General features: G+C 34.0%; 1 protein-coding gene across 1 annotated transcript in view; it reads left to right on the top strand.

Moving 5' to 3' along the window:
- Positions 1–26,390, top strand: part of LOC308655620 (serine/threonine-protein kinase TNNI3K) — a gene marked incomplete at its 5' end in the record, with an annotated part of 300,765 nt that overhangs the window by 152,969 nt on the left and 121,406 nt on the right. The gene's annotated exons all lie outside the window — the stretch shown is intronic.

Below are 26,390 nucleotides of genomic sequence, written 5' to 3'. Positions count from 1 at the left end.
GACTTCTTCCCTTCCCTTCTAATACCTTTCCTCCCAAGCATCTAATAAATTTATAGGAGTAAACAGTAACTCATCAGTCAAACAGAACAAGAAGTAACATGAGCAGCTTCAAAAAGCAAGGAAGAAAAGGAGTACAAACAATGCAGGACAGCCTAAATATTCAGGAGGACCTAGAGTCATCAGAAAAGTGGTCATATAAAGAACTCAAGGAACACCTTAGACAGATGGAATGGAACCTTAAAGAGGATACAAGACAGCAAATTCAAGCAGCGAAAGAACACATTGAGAATGAATTACATAAACAGATGAAAGAAGAAGTTAAGCATCTTTATCAGGAGATAGAGATTATAAAAATAATCAAACAATAATTCTAGAAATGAAGGAAATGATAAACCAAATTAAAAACTCAATTGAGAGTATCACTAACAGAGTGGAGCAAGTAGAAGCCAGAACATCAGATAATGAAGACAAAATATATCATCTTGAAAAGAGTCTAGCCAAATCAGAAAGGCTGGTAAAAAATCACGAGAAAAAGATCCAAGAGTTATGGGATAACATAAAAAAAACAAACTTACGAGTCATCGGGATAGAAGAAGGTACAGAGATTCAAACCAAGGGAATGAGTAACCTGCTGAATGAAATAATTACAGAAAACTTTCCAGAAATAAAAAAGGAAACAGATATACAAATTGAAGATGCATACAGGACACCGAACACACAAAATCACAATAGACCAACGCCAAGACACATTGTTATGAAGATATCCAATATACAGAACAAAGAGAAAATATTAAAAGCTACAAGAGAAAGGAGACAGATTACATTCAGGGGTAAACCAATAAGGTTAACCACGGATTTTTTATCACAGACACTGAAAGCAAGAAGGTCATGGAACAATGTATTTCAAACACTAAAAGACAATGGATGCCAACCAAGAATTCTGTATCCAGCAAAATTAAGCTTCAGGTATGACAACAAAATAAAAATCTTTCATGATAAACAAAAGTTAAAAGAATTTGCAGCCAGAAAACCAGCATTGCAAAGCATTTTGAGCAAAACACTACATGAGGAAGAAATAAAAAACAATAACCAAAACCATCAGTAGGAAGTGCCTCGGTAAAGACAGAGGGCGAGGGGAAAGATAATCATGGAGAAACAAACTAAATTTTTTTTTAAAAAGAATAAATAATCAAACATGGATGGAAGTACAAACCATATATCAATAGTAACTCTGAATGTTAAAGGCTTAAACTCTCCAATAAAGCAACATAGGCTGGTATCATGGATTAAAAAAACAAATCCAACAATATGCTGCCTCCAGGAGACACATCTGATTGGAAAAGACATACACAGGCTGAAGGTGAAAGGATGGGAAAAAATATACCACGCACACGGTCCTCGTAAGCAAGCAGGGGTGGCCATCCTCATAGCGAATAAAATCGACTTCAAGACTAAGTTAATCAAAAGGGATAAAGAAGGACATTATATACTGTTAAAAGGAATCATTCACCAACAAGACATAACAATTATCAATATTTATACACCAAATAATGGTGCTGCAACATTCATAAAACAAATTCTCCTCAAGTTCAAGAATCAAATAGACGACAACACAATAATTATGGGTGACTTCAACACACCTCTCTCACCATTGGACAGATCCTCCAAACAAAAGTTGAATAAAGAAACTATAGAACTCAATACCACAATCAATAACCTAGACTTAACTGACATATATAGAATACATCAACCATCATCAAGTGGATATACTTTTTTCTCAGCAGCACATGGATCCTTCTCAAAAATAGACCATATATTATGCCATAGGGCAACCCTCAGTAAATATAAAGGGGTGGAGATAATACCTTGCATTTTATCTGATCATAATGGAATGAAACTGGAAATCAATGATAAAAGAAGGAAGGAAAAATCCTACATCACATGAAAAATGAACAATATGCTACTAAATGATCAATGGGTTACAGAAGACATAAAGGAGGAAATCAAAAAATTCTTAGAGATAAATGAAAATACAGACACAACATATCGGAATCTATGGGACACAATGAAAGCAGTTTTAAGAGGAAAATTCATCGCCTGCTGGTCATTCCTCCAAAAAAGAAAAAACCAACAAATAAATGAGCTCACACTTCATCTCAAAGCCCTAGAAAAGGAAGAGCAAAACATCAGCAAATGTAGCAGAAGGCTAGAAATAATTAAAATCAGAGCGGAAATCAATGAAATTGAAACAAAAGAAACTATTGAAAAAATTAACAAAACTAAAAGTTGGTTCTTCGAAAAAATAAATAAGATCAACAGACCTTTAGCCATGCTAACGAAGAGAAGAAGAGAGAGAACTCAAATTACTAACATATGGGATGAAAAAGGCAATATCACAACAGATGCTACAGAAATACAGAAGACAATTAGAAACTATTTTGAAAACCTATATTCCAATAAAATAGAAGATAGTGAAGACATCGATAAATTTCTTAAGTCATATGATTTGCCCAGACTGAGTCAGGAGGAAACACACAATTTGAGCAGACCAATATCAATGGGTGAAATTGAAGAAGCCATCAAAAGACTACCAACCAAGAAAAGCCCAGGACCGGATGGGTATACAGCGGAGTTTTACAAAACCTTTAAAGAAGAATTAATACCAATACTTTTCAAGTTATTTCAGGAAATAGAAAAAGAGGGAGCTCTTCCAAATTCATTCTATGAGGCCAACATCACCCTGATTCTGAAACCAGACAAAGACACCTCAAAGAAAGAAAACTACAGACCAATATCTCTAATGAACCTAGATGCAAAAATCCTCAATAAAATTCTGGCGAATCGAATACAAAAACACATCAAAAAAATTGTGCACCATGATCAAGTAGGATTCATCCCTGGGATGCAAGGATGATTCAATATACGGAAATCAATAAATGTTATTCACCCCACATCAATAGACTTAAAGTTAAGAACCATATGATCATCTTGACAGACGCAGAGAAAGCATTCGAAAAAGTACCGCATCCCTTTATGTTCAAAACATTAGAAAAACTAGGGATAACAGGAACTTACCTCGACAATGTAAAAGCTATCTATGCTAAGCCTCAGGCTAGCATCATTCTGAATGGACAAAAGTTAAAGGCATTCCCTCTAAAATCTGGAACAAGACAGGGATGACCTCTATCACCACTTCTATTCAATATAGTTCTCGAAACACTGGCCAGAGCAATTAGACAGATGAAAGAAATTAAAGGCATAAAAATAGGAAAAGAAGAACTTAAATTATCACTATTTGCAGATGACATGATTCTATACCTAGAAGACCCAAAAGGGTCTACAAAGAAACTACTAGAACTAATAAATGAATTCAGCAAAGTGGCAGGATATAAAATCAACACGCATAAATCAAAGGCATTTCTGTATATCAGCAACAAAACTTCTGAAACGGAAATGAGGAAAAACACTCCATTCACAATATCCTCAAAAAAAATAAAATACTTGGGAATCAACCTAACAAAAGAGGTGAAAGATTTATACAATGAAAACTACAGAACCCTAAAGAGAGAAGTAGAAGAAGATCTTAGAAGATGGAAAAATATACCCTGTTCATGGATAGGCAGAACTAACATCATCAAAATGGCGATATTACCAAAAGTTCTCTATAGGTTTAATGCAATGCCAATCAAAATCCCAACGGCATTTCTTGTAGAAATAAACAAAGCAATCATGAAATTCATATGGAAAAATAAAAGACCCAGAATAGCAAAAGCAATTCTAAACAGGAAGTGTGAATCAGGCGGTATAGCGATACCAGATTTCAAACTATATTACAGAGCAATAGTGACAAAAACAGCATGGTACTGGTACCAAAACAGGCGGGTGGACCAATGGTATAGAATAGAGGACACAGAGACTAATCCACAAATGGCAGCCACTATGAAGTCAAACAACAACAAGTGCTGGCGAGGATGTGGAGAAAAAGGTACACTTGTTCATTGTTGGTTGGACTGCAAATTGGTGCGGCCAATTTGGAAAGCAGTTTGGAGATTCCTGGGAAAGCTGGGAATGGAACCACCATTTGACCCTGCTATTGCCCTTCTCGGACTATTCCCTGAATACCTTAAAATAGCATGGTACAGGGATACTGCCACATCAATGTTCATAGCAGCACAATTCACAATAGCTAGACTGTGGAACCAACCCAGATGCCCTTCAATAGATGAATGGATAAAAAAATGTGGCATCTATACACAATGGAGTACTATGCAACAATAAAAAATGACAAAATCATAGAATGTGCAGGGAAATGGATGGCACTAGAGCAGATTATACTTAGTGAAGCTAGCCAATCCGTAAAAAACAAATACCAAATGTCTTCTTTGATATAATGAGAGCAACTATGAACAGAGCAGGGAGGAAGAGTAGGAAGAAAAGATTAACATTAAACAGAGACATGAGATGGGAGCGAAAGGGAGAGAAAAGGGAAATTGCATGGAAATGAAGGGAGACCCTCATTGCTATACAAAATTACATATAAGAGGTTGTGAGGGGAATGGGAAAATAAACAAGGAGAGAAATGAATTACAGTAGATGGGGTAGAGAGAGAAGATGGGAGGGGAGGGGAGGGGGGATAGTAGGGGATAGGAAAAGTAGCAGAATACAACAATTACTAATAGGGCATTATGTAAAATTGTGGATGTGTAACCGACGTGATTCTGCAATCTGCATTTGGGGTAAAATTGGGGGTTCATAACCCACTTCAATCTAATGTATGAAATATGATATGTCAAGAGCTTTGTGATGTTGTGAACAACCAATAAAAAATATATATATAATAAAAATAAATAAATAAATAAATAAAATGAATACACCCCCCCCCCAAAAAAAAAGAAAGTAATAGCCCAAAAGTGAGTATTAAAAATTTACCTTCTAACATTCAAACCATAAGTCTCCCTCTCCTTTTCTGCAACATCAGACCCTGCCTTATCTCACCCTCCTGAGATCTGATGAGGTAAAATGGAAACACTGTGTCTCCATAAATTATCCAAAAATGGATAATTTAGAATTGACACTCTCCTACTTTTAATGTTTTTCTAAATCTTGGTTTAGACCTTTGGACTTGCCTGAAAAGATATAACGTGGGAAATGGTTCTAATATTTTGATATTTTCATGGTATTTTATTTTGACTTCCGAAAAATATGCCATCAAACTATTGGTATAGAGTTCCAAACTAAATTTCCTATTTCCCACCTCTCAGAAATGTCTCCCTACCTCCAGGCTTCAACTGGAACAACATCTGAGAAGCCCTGGAGAGTACCAGTGCTGCTGCCCTTGTTAGTAATTCTTCTTCCTCATCAATGATATTCTCATGCTGCCTGCTGCAAACAGCAAGTATAAAACTTCATCCTCAAAGCCTTCTTGCCACTGAGAATACTTTGTTGATGCCCCTTCTCATCATCACCCAATAAGCAAGAAAATGGATCACAGTTTCAGTACACCATGCAATAAAATTCTGGCAATGTTAGAGAAATGCCTAGAATGGCATCATTTGCTGTAGGTTAGGAGAAAGTTAAAATAGCCCAGGCCAGAAGTAATAAGGGTCTTTGCTCTAGCAAAGGAATGTAAGGATTGTAGATTTATGATAGAAGTGGAATTTACTGGATCTGGTAACTGACCCAGAATGACAGAAGGAGAAAATATTAGAACATGTCAAGTCTAGTTGACTTGGTAGATGGTGATGTACAAATTAAGGTACACATTAAGATATTGAAAATGATTTCAATAATGTTGTGTTTGAAGTTCCAGTGAAATATTTCTGGGAAATTGTGAGAAATATGATGTAGGACATTTGGAAATCACCTGAATGATACTTTCCTTTGGGAGCGTTTTCTGATCCATCTGTTCTGTTAGATCAGGCTAGGCATTTCCCTTCTGTGCTCTAAAGCATTTTTTTCCTTATCATAGTACCTATTTTTTTTTCTACCAAATTGTCTTTTTTTATTCTTTCACTTCAGTTAGACTATAGGCTTCGTAAGGACAGGGACCATAACTGCTTTTCTCATCTTAATACTGTTACACCAAAGCATAGAATTTAAAAGAATATGTTCTTGAAAACTATTTGTCAAATGATTATTAGTACCTTTGGAAACTTAAGAAGTTATAAAAGTCCTAGATGTTCATTTGAAAAGATTATAGCTACTACAGCTACAGCTATGAGATTAAATGGCTTTTCTCCATATACAGAATCCAAATAAAAACAGCACTGGAGGTAAAACAACGTAAAAAGCCATTAAGGAAGGGAGAGAGGAATAAAGGGAAAAGGGAGACTTTTAGAGGAAAAAATGTCAAAAATATCAGGAACCTCAAAAAATTCAGAACACCTGGGAAGAAGAAAGTGATACTGGAAACTTTGAAAGGTGGTGGACAGTTGATAGCTCTAGAAAAGCAAAGTAAAGGAGGCCCATTTATTATTTCAAGACTAATAAGAACAAGTTTAAGAAGACTGGATAGAACATTTTAAGGTACCCTGTACTCTTACTTTGGTGCCAAGAATTGAACTGCTTAACCACTGAGCCACATCCCTAGCACTTTTTTTTTTATTTTGAAACAGGATATCACTAAGTTGTTTAGGATCTCACTGGGTTTCTGAAATTGGCCTCAAACTTGTGATCCTCCTGCCTTAGTCTCCCAAATTTCTGGGATTACAGATATGTGCCAACATGCCTGGCTAAACTCTTTAATTTAATGTTTTTCTAAACAATGTTCTTTAGACATCTAGTCAAGTCAGATATGCCATGGGAAAAAAGCTCTCTGAAAAAAAAAAAAAAAGAAGTTAGGGTAAGATTGAGAATCCTCACATTTTTAGAGATTCAGAAAATACCTTAGGTGTTGTATAGTAATTGCTCAATTTCAACAAAGCATTTCACCAATTTTTTGACAACTTACAACTTACCTATTAACATACCAGAGAAAATAATATTCCCTGGAATTCATTTTGAGATGTTCTGCTTTGATTGTATGACTGCAAACAGTTTTTTTTCCTCTAATTATAAAATGTATCCTAGGGGATACTGTCAAAGTTTAACTCTAAAATGTTTCTAGTTTGGATAACTCTTTGGAACTAGTGTATTTTTTGGGTTCCATCAAAGTACATCTTGTAGTAATGATAATATTGTATGTTGACATTCCTTTACCAATATTAACTGTACCCCAGAGAGTGCACTCAATGCTGAAGAAATTGAATTTAGTAAGATGGCAAAAATTCATTCCTTTATGAACCAGACAGATAAGAGTGTGTAGGGTAGGAGACAGGCAAGACATAAATAAAGAAGGTATTAGAATAATTAGAAGTACTATAAAATATGTAGGTTTGATAGAAATTTATTGGAGGTAGAAGAACTCAGTTTACTTGTTGGTTATGGAAAGTTTCTTTTAGAAGGTGAAAGTTGAGCTGAGATCTAAATAATATAAAGGATCTAGAGGCTGGTAAAGGTGTGGGTGGGAGATGGTCCCAGAGAAACAATAAGTCAGCAAGTATAATATTGCTAAGTAGGAATGAGAGAAAGTTTAGGTAGAAATAGAGATAAATATCATTATTTATTTATATAAATGTAATATGTTTATATGTACATATTTATGTGTTCAGGAAGACTAGAATGATTGATACTATCTGAATAATGATAGAATAATTACCCTGTCATTAATAATGAAGGAGAGATGCAAGATAAAATAGAAGTTTAGCAAAAGCCAGATCATGTATGGTCTTATGGGCCATTGGGGAGTAGAAATATTCCTTTAAACATGATAGTAAGCCACTGAAATATTTAAGAAAGAGAGAAACATGATATTCTTATTTATTTATTCATTTAATAAATATTTATTTGGTATATACTATTTACCAACTCTTTGTTTTGCTACTAGAGACACTGCAATTTATCCAAACAGATTCTACCAGTATAGATATTACATTTTTGTAGACTGATAGTTTTAATAAGAACTATTCTGAATGTTTTGTGGAGAATGGATTTATATAAGGCTAAGGTAGAGGACTAGAGACACCTGGGAATCTAGCATGGTATTCCAGGTGGGAGAGTGAATTGCACCAGAATGATGATAGTGGCAATGGAGACAACCAATAATTTTGTTGTTGTTGTTGTTGTTGTTGTTGTTTTCACAGGTAGACTCTACCATGTATTGATGGGTATGTATAGGAAATGAGGGAAAGAAAATAACTTGGCACACTGATAACTTTCCAAAAGTCGGGAGACAACTTTGTGGAAACAGAAACCAACAGGTTTTTTTGTGGTCATTTTAAATTTGAGGTGCCTATTAGACATTTAGAAGAGAACAATAAAGTAGTTGGAACTGCAAATCTAGAGTTCAGGAAGAGATCACTATGTGAGGTACACATTTGAGAGTCTCAGAAAAGAGATGGTTTCTTAATGCTATGGAATGAATAAAAATTGTCTATGGAGAAAGAAAAGAAAGTAAAGAGGACCTAAGTCAGAGGAGTAGTTTCTATCAAAGGAGACTGAGAAGGATTCCCAAAGAGGTGGAAGGAAAACCAAGGGTAGGGTATGATGTCCTAGGAGCTGAGGAGAGCATGTTCCAATTGATAAGGAGTTATCCTTTATGCTAAATCAACAGAAAATTTAAGTGCAACGAGGTCAAAATAGTGACCACTGTCCTTGCTAAGATGGAAGTCATCAAATACCTTGATGAGAGTAGTGGGAACTTATAACAAATGTTATATAGTGTTTACCATATTTTGGTTTCCATATAAGTCCTTTACATATTTTATATGTGATCATCATTAACAAATCTATGAATTAATGTAGTTATTATTCAGTTTTATTTTTGAGAAAACTGAGTCATAGAGCCATCCAAGAACCTGCTGCATATTTACTAAGAGATGGTGCTAGGATCTAAACCCACACAGGCTGACTCTAGAATCAAAGTCTTTACTGTGTCACTATATTACTTCTTTATAACCCAGTTAAAGTGGCTTGGTAGTTAGGGCAGAGGAATTAGCAAACAAGTTTTTCAAGAAGTTTTGAAATCAAGGGAAACTGAGAAATTGGGGTGTAACTGGAGGGGGCTGCAGGTCAGGAAGAAGTATTAAGGATGGGAGCTACTAAAGTATGTGTGCATGGTGGAATAATCTAGTACAGAGGAAAAATTGATGTTGCAGGATAGAAGGATCTAATTGTGTGAGCAAAATCCTTATACCTGGCTTGAGTACTGCCATAGGTGGGGCTGCTGAATTACAATAAATTACCAGCAAGTGACAGCACTAGGATTTAACTCCTGATCTCTGACTCCTGGTTTAGTTCTCAGGTCACTAGACTGTGCTTTCCCATAGCCCTTAGGCCAGTCTACTCCTCATATGAAAGGGCACCTCTCCCAGGTTCCATCAGTAGTCCCACTACTTTAGATGCAGAAGCCTCTGATTCAATTTCTTGCTGGAATGGATTCTTCACAAATAAGGATAATCCTCCATTTCATGTTTACTCACTTGGTTGACTTCCTGTTTTCCACACTCTTCCCACAACAGGCTTCGCAGTTTCTATTTTCTGAGGCATTCAAATAAATGTGAATTAATATTGTGACCGAGTACCTCCCAAAATGCATAATTTGCCCCTTTATCATTTTTGAAACAAATGGATGAATTGCAAAGGAGCTACATTAATGAAATGTTTAATTTGAGGATTTAATTTTGCAAATGTTGGGAAGCATAATTAAGGTTCAGGCAGTACACCAGTGTCTTCCAGAATACAAAATAAACTGTTTTTGCCTCTACAGTTTGGGGAATAATTTCTGCTTAAAAACAATTATTTTTGTAGACATTTTCCTGTGTTACACAAGCACCCTAGGCACTGTGAAGACATATAACACATAGTCCTTACAGAGGTGACAAAAAAATAAACATAGTTGTCATTTTAACAATTATCAGAAAACAATGTTCTAGGAAGGAATGGAGGTATAGGTGAAAGAGAGTGAACATTGGCTTTCTAGTCCTTTTATTCTCACAATTGCAGGGCAGTTTTCTTCAATTTCATTCTAGATGATATCTCAGATAAATAAAAGAGTGGGAAGAGAAAATAAACTGTTAATGAGTTAGTTGTGAGTACAGATGGGATGATAAAGGCTTCTAGACAAAAGGTAAGAACTGAAAAAATTTGAAAGCTTAAGTAAAGAACCAAAATTATTTGCAAACATTTTCTCTAAATCGGGATACCATATAATGTTTTTAAAATGAAAAAAAAAATAATAATAACTTAGACAATATTTGGCCCACCCATCAAGATGGAAGAGGAAAGGAAAATAACTTTACTTTAGATCGGTGTGAAAAAGACTACCTAGGAAATTTCTATCTCTTGTCTAAACAGACAAGCCAGTATGAATGAAAAATGAGTCAAGTGATAAACACAAAATAGGCATTTCTACTTATTTTAGAATAGTAGTATATAGATATAATATAAAAACACTAAAAAACATTTTTCCATTGATTCATTCATTCATTCAGTAGGAACTTATTGGGCTGCAATTTGAACCATATAAAATTGCCTTGGGTCAAATATTGATCAATATGTTAGCAAATCAACAGTATCATGTTGTTCAAGGTAATACTATCTTAAGCTAATGAAGAAACCTCCTTTTGTGACTAAAATCCATCAGACCCTGAAGTTTTCCCTCAGTTTTTATCTAGTAGTTTCACAATTTCAGGACTTAAATATAGGGCTTTGATTCATTTTGAGCTGATTTTTGTATAGGGTGAGAGTTGGAGGTCAAATTTCAGTCTTCTGCTAGTGAATATTTAGTTTTCCCTGCCCACTTATTGAAGAAGCTGTCCTTCCTACTGAGTATGTATTGGGCACTTTGTGGAAAATCTGCTGTCTATAGATTTGTGGGTTTATTTCTGTGATCATTATTCTGTTACACTAGTCTACATGTATCTGCTTTTATGCTAGTAGCATGCTGTTTTAATCACTCTGACTCTGCAATATGTCTTGAAATCAGGTACTGTCATGCCTCCAGCTCTGTTTTCTTTTTGCTCTGGAGTACTGTGGCCATTGGGGTCCTTTATGCTCCCATATGTATTTTAGGGTCTTTATTGTTCTGTGAAGAATGTTAGGGTGTTTTGATAGGGAATACATTAAATCTGTAGATTTCTTTGGGTAGTATCGATATTTTAACAATATTGATTTTTCCAGTTCACAGACATGGGAGGTCTTTCCATTTTCTTGTGTCTTCTTCGATGTCTTTCACCAGTGCTGTATAGTTTTTATTTTAAAGGTCTTTTTCTTCCATGTTTAGGTTTACTCTTTGCTAAGTTTTTATCTTCATAGCTAGTGTGAATGGGATTGCTTTCATGATTTCTTTCTCAGTAAATTCTTTATTATTGTATTGAGAAGTTACCAATGTTTTATATACTGATTTTGTGTACTGATGCTTTATTGAATCCGTTTATCAGTTCTAATAGTATTTTGATGGAGTTTTTAGGTTTTTATAAATTATATCATCTGCAAACAGGACAATTTGACCCTTTCCTCTTCCCATATGTAGGCCCTTTATTTTTTTTTTCTCTTGCTTAATTGATCTAAAACTTCTAATTCTATATTGAAGAAGAGTGGTTAAAATGTACACCCTTGTGTGTTTGTGATCTTAGAGGACAGGCTTTTTGTTTTCCCCCATTCAGAGTGATGTTGGCAGTGTGTTTGTCATATATAGACTTTTAGTACAGCAATTTTGGACATCAAGTTGAAGGTTACTCAAAAACTAAAAGTAGATCTGTGATTCACTTGTTCCCCTTCTGGGTTATATCCAAAGGAAATGAAATTAGCATTACCAAAGAAAGAACTGTATTCCTGTGTTTATTGTGGCACTATTTATAATAAATAAGCTATGAAATCAACCTAGATATTCATTAAGAGATGAATGGATGAGGAAAACATGGTGTATGCACACAATGGAGTATTATACAGTCATAAAGAAAATAAATTCCTGTCATTTGCAGCAAAATAGAAGGAGCTGAAGGTCATTACATGAAATGAAATAAGCCAGACATGGAAAATATTAGTACTACCTGTTCCCTCATGTGGAAGCTAAAAAAAAAAAGAATAATAACAATTACTATAAATTGGGAAGGGATGTGGATGGTGGTAGAATTTGATCAGGGCACACTATATGCATGTATGGAAATATCACACAAAACCCTAATGATATGTGCAATAAAATGCATATGTTAATAAAATGTTTTCAAAAAGAAATCAATCAATATATATTTATTGAATATGGTTATAGATTCGGGACTTCACCAGATGTTCCAAATCAGTGATAGCAGAGATTTTGAATATGACATTGCATTTTTGTATTAAAATGTAGCCAGACCTTAAGGGAGGCAATGGTATTTTTAAAGTCCACCAAATAAGAGAATGTATAGCCACACTATCCTGAATTCCAAAATGCTTATACACAATTTTTCTGTATTTTATTTATTACAGTCATATTTCACATATTTGAAAAATAAGTATATATATATATATATATATATATATATGTGTGTGTGTGTGTGTGTGTGTGTGTGTACACACACATATACATGTATATTTAAATTCAACCTACACAAAAGTTTAGTGCAAATATAGATTGTTAGGCAATATAAGATAATAATAATTTTTATTTACATAATTGAAAATTCAGAAGTAGATGTCATTTAATCCTGACTAGACTTAGGATTTCAAGTAATATGATAAAAACTAAGCTTTTTTTCTTATTGGTTTTATCATTGTTGGTTTTATTCTCAATCTCTACCTGATGGCTACTCTTACAGTGGAAAAGTCTTCTATTTCCACATTAGCAACACATGTTCTAAAATTTTATCTTTGGCTGTGATTGCTCTAGCTTTGACCTCTTGCTTATCCCTAAACCTATCACTAAAGATAGTGATGTGTCTTCCAAACAATTCATGAACCACTCCTAGAATTTTAGATCCACATGAACCTCATGAGCTACAAATGAGCTACAAAAATAGTAATTTTTCAGCTATAAAGTTCTCATGCAATAAGTCCACTGGCACACAAGTGATTATAGTACATGGTTAAGACTCTACAATTTCTCAGAGTTAATTTGTTTATTTACTTACTTGGCAACAATTAATTTGAAATAGTCTCTGTATTATGTTTTATACTAGAAAATTCCAATTTGATTAAGACATAGTTATTATTCATAAGGAGCTCTACACTTCATAGGAAGACAAAATTGCCTAATAATAAACCAAGTGTTTTCCAAGTAGAGGGGAAAATGTAACCAACTTTGCCCAGAGAATGGGAAAAGATTCTCAGATACAGTAATGCCTGAGCTGGGACTTGAAGGAATAGGGATTTCTAGTCAGAATAAAAAAAAAATCAGTGACTGAAATAAGACTGGCTAATTTGGAGCTAAAGTGAGATACCTAAGTTCCTAGTTTGAGTTGAGAGAGAAAGATACATGATGGTCAGAAGCAAAATCCTTGAATGCTAACAAATACCACAGACACAAACACTACTGGTGTGAGGAAGGTTGGGAGGAGTTTAAAGCAAGCAGTATGGGGATTTAGAGAAAAATCCATTCCAGACCACTGTCTGATCATGACACTTTTTTCAGGAGCTATTTATCAGGAGATAATTCTATTAAAAAGAATGGAAAAATAGGCTCCCTAGGACCTTTTGGTGAGAGAGAGGGGAATGGGAAGAAATACAGTTTATTGTGGCAACGTATTCAGGAGCAGAGAACCGAACCGTTCAATCTCTTGGCTTAAAAGGAAAGAAGAAAAGGAAACATCAGAAAGTTCTAAGTGAATTTATTATCTAAAAGAAAGTTGACCTTGGTAGCATTTAGAAATAGGATGTCAAGACTACTGGAATTTTAAAGTTTTAAATTCAAGACTCATTTTTTTATTCTTCATATTGACAATGAACCTAATACTAAAAGGCAATGTTTAAGTAGCTATTTTGTGCTGGTAATGAGATTAAGTAAATGAGCATATCCTCTATGGGAATTTTTCTTCTATATAAATATAGCTTTGATAGATGTCCTTTTATAAGTTATTTGATTCCATAAGTATACACATATAGTATACTAAATGTCATATTTTCTTGATTTCCAAGGTCATAGCAATTCTGATACTTTGTACAGTTCTTTGTGATGAGCTAAAGAAAAGAATTTTCAATGTATTCACAGTGAAAAGAAAGATTTTTTAAAAACTTTTATTTACTGCCTTTAATACTTAACTATATAATTCAGCCCATTGTTATTCACAAGTGGTATTGAATCTTTAATAACACTATCAATGAAAAGGCATGTACCTGTCTGCATTTTGTAACAGAAATGAAACTATATAAATAGCTTGCCATTGTTTGGTAACTTTTGCTGCTCAGTTATAGGGAATCTAAATAATCCATACTCCATGTGAACAAGTTAGAAAAGAACATTTAATGAGCTACAGAGGAAAGTATTTTCTAAGTATGATACTAATTTTCATAAATGTTTCTGGAGAAGCAATTGCTCAAATATAATTCTCCCATTAGGAGGTTAAGAGACATAATAACAGCTGAAAACAGAGGAAATAACAAAAGAAATAAGATGTCAAATATAATCAGATCCTTCTTCGCCATGTAAATTCAAATAAAATTGCTATGTAATTATTTTAAAACTGTGCCTATTTTATTTTTCAATATTAAGTTCTTCAAGACAGAGTCCAGTATTACATTCAAGATTTAGATTACCCATGGTATTTGCACCTGGAGGGGAGCTCATCAAGAGGAAGAACACAAATTTGGATCTGTGCTTATCACCGCCATCCTAAATAATATTATAGAAATGATAACACAGTTTAGCTTTGAAGATGTTAGACATTGAGTGACATACTTAGGTTAGCATAATCTAAGGCTTGCCATCCTTCATATTTTCTAGTTTATTTCTTTGCTTTTTAATAGCTAAATTTTGTTTCTTCATAAAGAATTATCCAAGTGTAGATAAATAAAAATGCCAGAGTCAAATGAACTGATTTCTCCTATCAACTCTAGCAGTCATCATGTGGCTTTTGAAAAGATTTTGGTGCCTTCAAATATATTTTTATTCAAAAATATTCTGTATCATTTCTCTCAGAATACATTTTATTTGTAGTTACCAAAAGTAGAATTCTCAAGGCAATCTTCTTTTAACTGATTTTAACTTGTCAAAATCAAGTATCAAATTCAATCCTGTATGGCAAATTGGGTTATATCTTGTTCTGAATTTTCTTAGTTCTAAAGACACATTTGTTTCTCTCTTCTTTTGTATTATTCCCAATCTTTGAGTATCTCATTACTAATTTAATTAGACATTGCCAAACATAAAGCAGAATTCAATAGATATTTGTTCTATAGATTCAAATCAGTACCAAGTTATCAGAGAGAGGGATAAGAACACTGTACTGCCCCTAGCTACCGAAATATCTGTCTGATAACTGAAAATAAATCAATAATTTTGTTTATGCATTGCCAAATAATTGTTTTGGGGGAAATTCCCAGATAATTGACTGGATTTTCATTCTTATGTGAATCTTTGGCATCGTGTATGAAGCCCTATGAAAACTATGTTCCTTGTTAAGAATTCTTGTACATAGTTAATGAGAGGCATCATTGAAAGACTTGGCTGAAGTCCATGCTAATCACATTACCATGCATAATGAAGAGTAAGCTAAGTATTTGTTTTTAAAGTTCTATTTCTCATGCTTCATTTTGTCTACATCCTATTCTCATTACCACCATTTGAGTGAGAAACTGAAACTTCTTCAGTCTTCTTTATATGATATCTGTTTACTAATGTGTGCCAGTTAGGAGTCTGGCCCCCATCCTAATATCCTTCTATTTGAGTTAGATCAACTACATCATACCTATGAAGTTAGGAAATTTAGGTAAAGATTGTAAAACAAAAATGCATCTCACCTAGGAATAAGAGTGAGTGAATATTCGAATCACCTGAAAAGTTTTTATTACTTTTATCTCTTTCATTACCCCCAAGATATATCAGAATCCGCATTTCCTCTATATCCATGCCTATTCAGATCCACACCCTTAAAAACATTGATTCAATACTGCAGTATTATTTGGTTTCTTGTACTTATTGCTTTGTCTCTCCATGCCCATTCAATTGCATCAGGCTTGATAGCTTAGCATTTTATTTCAATTTTCTCTTAATTTGTCCTCTTTCTCCTGGAACTTGATCACTCAGGTATTTTCTCAGTTTGCTAAAATCTAAACCACCCAAAATCTAAAATCTCTTGGCTTATGTCAATTGTTCTCATATTTTAACGTGAATCAGAACCATCTGGAGGGATTGTTAAAGCACTGATTTTTGAACTCCATTCCTGAGATTGTAATTCATCATGTTTATGTTAAGGCCAAAATTTGCATTTCTAACAAATTCCCCAGTGAAACTGATCCTGCTGTTTTGGAAATGGCACTTTGATAACCACTGGTCTATACCAACATAACAGACCCTGAAATCATTGTACCAAAGTTCAATTGCTATGGTTTATACCTTTTATGAATCCACTATGCTTTTGGTACCAATTCTTATTGGTGCTGATTTTGTTGTATTTATGTCTGTCTATGACCCAGCTAACTAAACTCCTTGTTGTGACTCTGGTTTTCCCAATCTAAAGTGTAGTCAGGACTCTATCAACTGATTTTATTGATTGAATCATTCATTCATTTATTCATTATTTCATCATTCAGCATATGTTTTAATACCTAGTATGTGACAGTCATTAGTTATATAATATTTTTCAAAAAATTCATTATGAAGAAGCCTGTATTTTAAAGAAGAATAACTCTTAAAGGAGACTATGAATACAATACAGTAAATTTAATGATGCTGTTATGCCATTGGGTTCTACAGAAACACAGAGATGAGAAATCTAACACTGACTATAGGATAGCAGAGGAGGCTTCTAAAAAGAGAAGGCATCTACAATAGCCCTGGGGTATAAGTCAGAGTTATTGAACACAGAGAAAGCATACAAACACAGAGTGGCACACATACAAAAAGCTATGATAAACTTAAATATTTCAGTGCATTTGGTTGAAGAGTAATAAATATGAATCTAAAAATATTCTTGAGGAAGACTTAAGTGTCAAAATATACAGCATGTTTTAACAAGCTAATGAATTTGCACTGGACCTATGGAAAGTCATTGAAGGAGTTTAAACAAATGATATGAGCCTCTACATCTTTAGAATTGGAAAGCTGTAAATATAGTAGTCTTAGATGATAAGCAATGATCTAAGTGAATGATAATGAGAGAATCAAAGTAGTGAAAACTTACATGCAGAGAATAAATGGGATTTTGAAAAACTTTGTGAAATAGCACTCATATACCTTCCTGACATCAAGAAAATCCCCGAGGACTATCTCACTATTTTTGGGGGGGGGGGGGAATCAATTGACATACTAGAAGAAAAGATGGGGGAATAAAACAAGTAGACCAAAAAAGAAAAGTTAGAGAAAATTTTCTATAAATTAAAAGAAATAAAGAATTTCCTATGATTATTTCCTAGATTCCCTTTAAACTACTATTAGTAATGTTAGAATAAGCCAAATAAGATGGTATTATTTCCTCATGAAATTTAAAACTTCAGTTGAGGGGCTGGGGATATAGCTCAGTTGGTAGAGTGTTTTCCTTGTAGGCACAAGGCCCTGGGTTCAATCTTTAGCACCAAGAAAACAAAGCAAACAAAAATTCAGTTGAATTCTAATCTCAAACTTTTACATCGAAATGTTAAACTTTTGCTCATATGAGTTTCTTTCCATTTAGTTATATTTATGTATTAGTTCATTTTGTTGCTGAAACAAGTTACCACAAATTTAAAAGCTTAAAACATAAATTTATTATTTCATAGCTCTCTCTATAAAAGATCTGGATAAGCTATGCTGATTTCTTTCTCTAGGTTTTACAAGACCAGGTGAGCTCTCACTGAATGGTTCTGGGATGAACTGTCTTCCAAACTCATTCAGAGCTATTCTACAATAGCTCCTGTGGTTGTAGGTCTGAAGTGCCTTGACACAGTTTGGTTTTGAATATCCCCAAATGCCCATTTGTTACAGTTTTGCCTCCCATCTAGGGTGGTGTCATTGGGAGGTACAACCTTTAGGAGGTGGGAGCTAGTGGTCATTGGAAGTATACCCTCAAAAGTGATTGGAGGACCCACCCATCCTGTCTCTCTTTGATCTAAAAGATGTGATCTGAAGATGTAGGCATTTGCTCTTACACACTCTCCCTACCATTACCTTCTGCTTCTCCACCAGAACTGAGCCAATGTATGTGTGATGTCTTTAAAACCTCCAAAATTCTTAAATACTGTTTAAAAAACCTTTTCTCTTTATAAGTTAGTTGCCTCAAATTATTTCATTATAGTAATGTGAACAATATATTTCTGTTTCTGTACTGGTTAACAGCTAATATTCCACGCCCCCCACCTCTCGATTTTTGTGGGATTCTGTGTCTCAAACCAATAATGCAATTGAGCCCTTCTTATACTTGCAATCTGTCTGAATTCTTCTGCCACATCTTTTTTGCCTCCAGTGGAAGAAATTTCTGTGCTTTTAAGCACTCTGGTGATTAGATTGAGCCTTTCTCGGTAATCCAGGATAATCTTTTAGTTTGAGGTCTGTTCCCTTAATCATATCTGTGAAACATTTTTATTTATCTATTTTTTGTCACTTACAGTTAACATATTCATAGTTTCAAGTATTAAGGTGAAGAAATATTCAGGTAGTCATTCTGTTTCCCACAAGTCATATTAATGCTTTGCATATACTTAAAAAAACAGATATCATAGCCAAGTGTCAATGTCCTATGCCATCTACCATTGTCATTTTTCTGTTTCTGCTCTAAGATGGCAGAAAGAACCTTCACAAATAGTGCTATTCCCCAAATTAAAAAAAAAAAAACCACTGTTCTCTAAGTATTGAAAATGTTGTTATGCAAGTGAAGATGTTGCATCTGCTATCTGTTGGCTTCTGATACCTGCCTTTCAGTGAGGAGAGGATACCTGGTCTCTGGCCTCCATCTCCTTTCTGCATTATGAATTGTACAGGATGTTACAAAATGGAACCTCCTTCTAGGTCCCAGACAGAAAAGACCATGTGGCTTTGACTTCTCTAGATCTTCTAAAATTGAATGTAAGGAGACAGCATTTAGGATTCCTTAATTAGAATAGGCATTATATAGCCACCAACCCTTTCTGCGTGCCCTGTGGGTATGTGCCCATGGTTAGCACCAAGTTTGTCTCTCTCGGTTTTAATAAGTCACTCAATCTTATAGATCACACACATGAATTTGACTTACTTCTTCAGCCATCACTGGTAACATCATTACATGTTCCATGCAATATGCATCTTTCTCATAAAAATCCCCAGACTCCTTGAAAACTCTCCTAAAAGTCTTGAAATACAAAATTCGTTTTCTATTCATCACAATATACATATTTCAAGACTACACAACGAGAGCCTTGTACCTCTTAAAAACTGGTCAACCTTACTTTCAACCACAAAGTTCTATGGTTGTAAGTGGGATGTGAGTGCCCAGTAATGCCAGTTTTCAAGTTTGTAATTTTCACTTCCTCATGAAGTGTTGGCTTTAGATAGACCCTTATTGATCACTAGAACTCATTTGCCTATGCCACTGATTAGCTCATGGACTACATCAGGTCATCTATTTTATTTATACTTTCTCTCTTCTACAAAACAAATTAATATTGCTGCCTCCACAGCAGTCCTATGAATAATAAATGAGGATTTGTTTCTATATTACCTTATATACTGCCAGATGTGTAACAAATGTCAGTTTTCTTCCCTCAATTCTATTTTCTTGATTTTTTTGTCAGGTTTATATTCTGATTTTTCTATTCATTCACTCTCTCTAGGCAATCTAAGTCTACGTGACACATTTCATCTTCCCAAAGTCAATTTCCAAAAAGATAGACACCTTAATTCTGGTTTCCCTTATTGATCATCAATTACTCAAGTTAGTCACAAGTCATAGGCCTAGAATGTTAAATCTTTCTTTCATGTGCCTTTTAAATAAAAATGAAATTAAAAGTCCCCGCATTAAATCCAAATATGGCATGTTGTAGTTTTGAAGTCCTTCAGACTAAAGTTATAGTTTGACATGAATAGTTTGATAACCCAAATTTACAGAAGAAATTTTTTTGGTATTGTGTTTTATGTAGAAAACCTATTTAAACTCACCACATATAACTCTGTAAAAGACTTCAAGAAGGATAATTCTCAGCTAATGTCTCCATGTAACTAGAAGAGCAAAGGGGTTCTTAGAACTTGAGTTATTACTCCTTCAATTAAAAGTAACGTAGCAGTTTGTAATTTAGTTTAAATGGTTTTATTAGTGCATTATAGTTAGACATAATTGTGGTGTTCATTCTGACACATTCATACATGCTTGAACTATAATTTGCTCCCTTTCAGTCCCTAGTACTTCAACTTTCCTTTTGCCTTATTTCTCCCACCTACCCACCCCCTTTCCACTTTCTCTCCTCTACTTATCTTCCTTCTATTTATTTATCACTTTTAATTGGTGCTTCGTAGAGAAACATAGAGGTAGAACTCACTGTGGTATATTCATATGTGTACGTACCTATTTATAGATATTTTCTATCCATTGCTCTTTTAACCCTAGATGATAATCAGGAATGACACATTTATCATGATTTGCCCATGAGGAAAAGGAGGCTATGAGAGGTTAGGTTGATTTCTTGATGTCAGGTAACTAGGAAGTATATAAGCTAGTATTCAAGCCTGACTCTGACTAAAAGATTGAATCCAAGCTCCTCACTGCTATGAAAGGGAACTACCCAAATCTTCTTACGCAATGTGCAATGCTCTTTGCTTTAACACGTTGTCACTATTTTTAAACATTATTTTTAAATATGAAGAAGGGTTCTTTATTGCTTTGGTTTTGTTTGAGATTTCACAAACAATGCTCTGAACTACGTATTCTGCAATATGTAAACTAATTTCCTTCATTTTTCTGGTTCTATATTTCAAGTTTGAGTACAAGATTTGTATACAAATTCTATAAATTTTTTATTCTTTTATTGGCATTTGGATAGGTTAGTGACTTCTGTATGCAAGCCAATGACAGAGATTGCACTAATATTCCAAATGATTCAACAATTACTTCTAGAAATTCTAAGAAACACAGGGTCTAAGTAAATGCCTGAATTATTGACCTCTTCTAAATATGTGAAAGCAAAAGGTGGTTGGTCATGAATAATTTAAAACATAAATAAGAAAACACTTTTGTTTCAAAATAATTCTTGGCTGAAGCTCTTGTGAGCTCATGGTATTCTACATAATGAATTAATTCTGATAAAATATACAAGAGACTCCAGAAACTAATTTTATCAATAAGTACAGTTTTCTACTTCTAATTTCATATTTCCTTTTACAGAGTCTTACTTTTATAGAATATTACTTTTAATATAAAATTAAAATAACTCAGTTTGTTATTTTAAAATTGTGAAGTTTAAGTCTTTCCAGAGAGGTTGTATTAATTTGCACAGAATCACATATCTGGTAATGGCAAACTGAGATGAGAGCTCAGGTTGCCTAACTTGAACTCTTAACCCAAAGTTTTTCCATCCCTGCAGGCTACATCACTTTATGAATCTCCAAAATTTCATGAGAAAATAAATGTGTGCCTCTTGAGAAATTGAAAATTATATTTAATTTTGATAGGATAATAGAATTCTAGTTTTATCTGCATTTTATCATTTGCCTCAAGTTATTACTGTTATCTTTTATCAACCTGGTTTCAGTCCCTCTTTAGTATTTCTCTAAGAGCTCACAAGCTGCAAAATTAAGCCATGAAAGACCAGAAATAAACTTGGCATCTAAAGAAGAGAACAAGAGAAAAAAAATAAAGCCTAGCATTCCTTCTAAGATACAGGAGTATAATAGCCAAGATGATGAGATAACTGTCAGAAGCCAATAGGGATCTTGAATTGAGATTCATTCTTTGAAGGTCTAACTACGCTCTTATGATGCTCTCAAAATCAGTAGTGTCTTATGAGTGATCACAGCCTGAGACTGGCTTTGAATGATCTCACCACGAGTTTCAAACAGACTGATTCCTTTTAGTGTTCTCTCATGTCCTGTGGAGATTAGGAGATTGTTGCAAAGAAAGGCTTTCACTCCTTGACAAATGGTGGGTTACTGTGGAAGGAATTTTTTGTCTGTATGCAGTCGTGCCTTAAATTGTACATTGCATGCTAAGTTTCAGGGCTGGAAAAGTGCTAACAGTCTTCCAAGTTTCAATTTCATACCATAAAATTGAAGTTCCTAGCAAAATGCATAACATCACTAACTATCAGCTTCTAGGCTTTTATGATCTGTATATATCATAGGTTTTTATATTTGAAGATTTTTAAATAAATGATTATAATGTAACCATTCCATTAGATAATAAGCATGGCTGTAAGGTTCCTGTACAGGTAAGGTTCTATTTAAATGCTAATTGTCATTATTATAAACTATTTTGAAGGCAGCAAGTGTGGATTCACTGAGATAAAGCCTTTTTTATATACAAGAGAAGATAATAATTGTGAGTAAAACTTGTTGGCTCTCCTAGGTGTCAAACCGAGAAAATCCTCAATTAGAAATTGCCTTACTAAAAATGTAGCCAAAAGGGATTGAATGAGTAGATCAAATAGGTATCAAACTATATTGTATGCATTGAATAAAGATGCCCTCTAACACACACAAGCACCTCCTCTCTATAAAGAACAGCCTTAAAGACTTGAGATTGCAATATGAAAAATTCTGCCAATGCATTCATTCTCTACACTTTTCTTGATTGCCCGTTACTTATCTTTTCCACAGTGAATAGAACTATCCATAAAAACAATCACTTCTCTCTAGAAGAGAGTAGGCAGACAAAAAATTTAACTAATTATTGCAAAAAATAAAAAGAAGAGAGGAACATCAGGCATACCAATAAAGTAGGAAGACATTAACAACTAAATGTTGGGAAATTTGGCAAAAAAAATGGGATAGAAGAGGTGAATCTGAATATGCCCTTGAAGGAAGAACAGGATGTGGATACATAGAAACAGAGAAAGGACATTGCAGGCTTAGGTAAATTAGAAAGCTGCTTTTTATTCATGCCCAAATATCTCTTGAATGCACTCCTATTGATTGATAGCAACTGACTCAAGTTAATTTACCAGATTTAACAATAACACAGGTAGATGAATCAAGAAGTGCTGGTGTCATTTACATCTTTTTTTTTCCAAGTTTCTGTCTGTGAGTATTTAAAAATATTCAATTTTTTTTCCTCTCTTTAAAGAACAAACAAAAAGCAGAAAGGTACACTAATTCCAGTTTTTCATTCAGATATCCCATTAGATCTCTCTCTGTCATACAGACTTCTGGAAAAAGTTGGAGACACTGTGCTGTCTCTGTGTTTTCTTCTTCCACTCCGTTGCCATACTCATCAATTGGAATTTCTACCTTTTTATCAATTGCAATTATTTTTCAAGGTTGTCTTGTCGTTTAAATTATCACCTCAAATTTTTATCTTTGACACTGATCTCTAGACCTGACTATCCAACTCTCTATTTGGTGTTTTCATGTGGATGTGTAAAAGGTATCCCCAACTCAAAATATCCAGCATCAGACTGTAATCACATCATTTTTCCCCTCCAGTATTTCTCTTCTCAGAAATGATATCATCATTCACCCCAGAATGTGCACACACTAGAATCTTAGTCATCCTGCATAACAATTCCTTATTTCTCACTGTCATATCCAAGCAAAACAAGGCTTTGATTCACAAGAAGCTTTCAAATTTGCCTGTTACCCTCAATCATATTGCCACTCTCTTTGTTCAGGCTAACAACATCTGTTCCTTGGTGGCTGAAACAGTCTCTGAATTGTCCTCTCCAAATTTTGTCTCCTACACAGATAATCAGTTCTTTATTTTGTATCCAGTGCAACTTTTCCAAATGCATACCATTTATAGACTGTATATTAAGTACCCTTTATAGACTGTTATATTAATCCCCACCATTCACCCCTACTGGGTATCTATACCCTTATGTAGTCAGCTTTTACCCTGATTCAGGGTTTAGACAAGTAACTAAATTTGGCCAAAGGGCCATTAGCAAAAGTGACAAAATTGGAGATTTGATAAGTACCTGTTCATTGGGATTTGCCCTCTGGAATAGCCCAGCTAGGAGAAGGGAGGAGAGGGTAAGTACAGACAGGGTAGAAGGGTGCTAAAGTTTTGAGCTATTCAGATCCCTACTAAATGTTGTCTTACTCTGATCTAATAATAACAGGTCACTTATTTTGTACTATTTTGGTCATACTCAATCTCAATTCTCTGTTCTTCAAAAGTACATGAGATCTCAATCTTCTAGTAAATAAAATGTAAGTAACTCTAGGAAAAAGTAGTCATTATGGATACAAAAATGATTTAATACAGATGTTAGAACAGCAATGTCAGATTAACAATGCCACCTTAATTAATTGATAGGTCAGTAACACATTCATTTATTCATTCAGCTGTTTTTCTTCTATATCATAACCATTTATGTAAACAGTTATTAAATATTTAACATATTCCAGGCCCTACAGGGACAGAGAAAGAAGTAAGATAGGCTCTTCTGAAAAACATATAAATAATAAGTGTATATATTGTTTACATTCATAATTGTCTGAAACACCAAGGAAGTCCTAGATCTTAGTACAAAAGAATCACTAGAAGATGATTAATTTAACTTTCCTAGTCTCTTCCTAATATAGTCACCCAAACACCTTTCACCATATAGAGGTTATTTCATACTTCATCTTTAACAATGCCAAGCTATATTAAGGAAGCTGTAGTTTCTGAATAGAGATAATAGGTTATAAAGAAGTGCTTACAATAAAGTCATATAGACTTCCGAAATTTCAAGGGTATTTTAAAGACTGATTTGTTAATGCCAAGAAATTGGCTGATATCCTCTGATTAAATATCTCTAATGCCATTTTTTTTAGTTTCAATGAAACTAAAAAAAAAATCCACTTTCAACGAAGTTAATTGTAGATTCCTTAAGTACAGTGTAACAAACAATAACATTTCTAATTTTAATGCAAACTAGTGTCCCAAAATATGTTTATAATAGGATCATACATTCTACTTGGTGCTTTAGTGTGAATCCAAATGATTTTACTATTTAGTGTTATTTCCTGAAAATGGTCAGGATGTCCTCAAAATAGGAAAGAATGTGTAAAGTTAGAACAATATGTAGATTTCAGTGAAGTCACTTATAGTCAGTTCTTTTACCTGCATTACTGAGGATGACTTAAGTTTGGCATATTTATTTGCATTTGGAAAGCCCTAAGATACAAAATGTACACTGGAATTCATAACAATGAGCACATCTTTTTTCAGTGACTATTTGCTGTGTGATGGTGGAAAGGGAGCATTCTACAACTTTACGCCTCATCAAAACCCACTAAAAAAAATTAATGGATCATCAAGTGCATAGAGAGTAATGATTTTATAATTGAGCTGTTGTGCTTATTAGTGTTGTACTTGTTGCAACTGAATTAATTTCATATTCAAAGTCCTTTTAAATTTGTACTTGAAAATATTTTGGCCATATATAACAAACTATGCTGGATATTTTATGGCACTTCTGATTATACAATGAGAAATATATTGTTCATTTTCTCCAAAATTTATATTTTGATATTGTATTATACAAGTCTAATAGAAATTAATTTACAAAATAAGATTCACATAGAGTTTTGTTTGAGAAAATTATGACAATGTAAGAAACATAGGACCATTTACTAGCATATCAATATTCTGATAATACTTTGCATCCTTATTTTGCCTAGGAATTTACACCAAGTAATGGGATGATAACTTTTGAGTGTTGCTTAAAGTATTTCACAGTGTTCTGTTTCCATTACCTTCCTATAATGCCCACTTTTGCATAGCTGTAAGCTAACATATAGGAATTTAACTTAATTAAAAATATAAGAGCCAGGCTTGATGGTACATACCTATAATCTCAGCAATCATGGATGCTACAGCAGGAAGTTCACAAGTTTGTGTTCAGCCTGGGAAGACTAGTAAGACCCTGTTTCAGAATTTTAAAAATTAAAATAAAAAAGGCCTGGGCTATATAGCTCAGTGTTAGAGTGAACTTGGGTTCTGTCACCAGTACCAAACAAACAAACCCCTTCATTGCTTGCTACGGGGAAATTCTATAGTGGTGCAGAGGACCTTGGCTAAATATTACATTTGTTCTGTCATCATGGAATTTAAAGAATTATAAGGAAAACAAAC

The sequence above is a fragment of the Spermophilus citellus genome (genome assembly GCF_964194105.1).
Source record: "Spermophilus citellus genome assembly, chromosome: 9".
Classification (NCBI taxonomy): domain Eukaryota; kingdom Metazoa; phylum Chordata; class Mammalia; order Rodentia; family Sciuridae; genus Spermophilus; species Spermophilus citellus.
The sequence above is the reverse complement of the archived record's forward strand: the minus strand, read 5'-3'. Positions and strand labels throughout refer to the sequence as shown.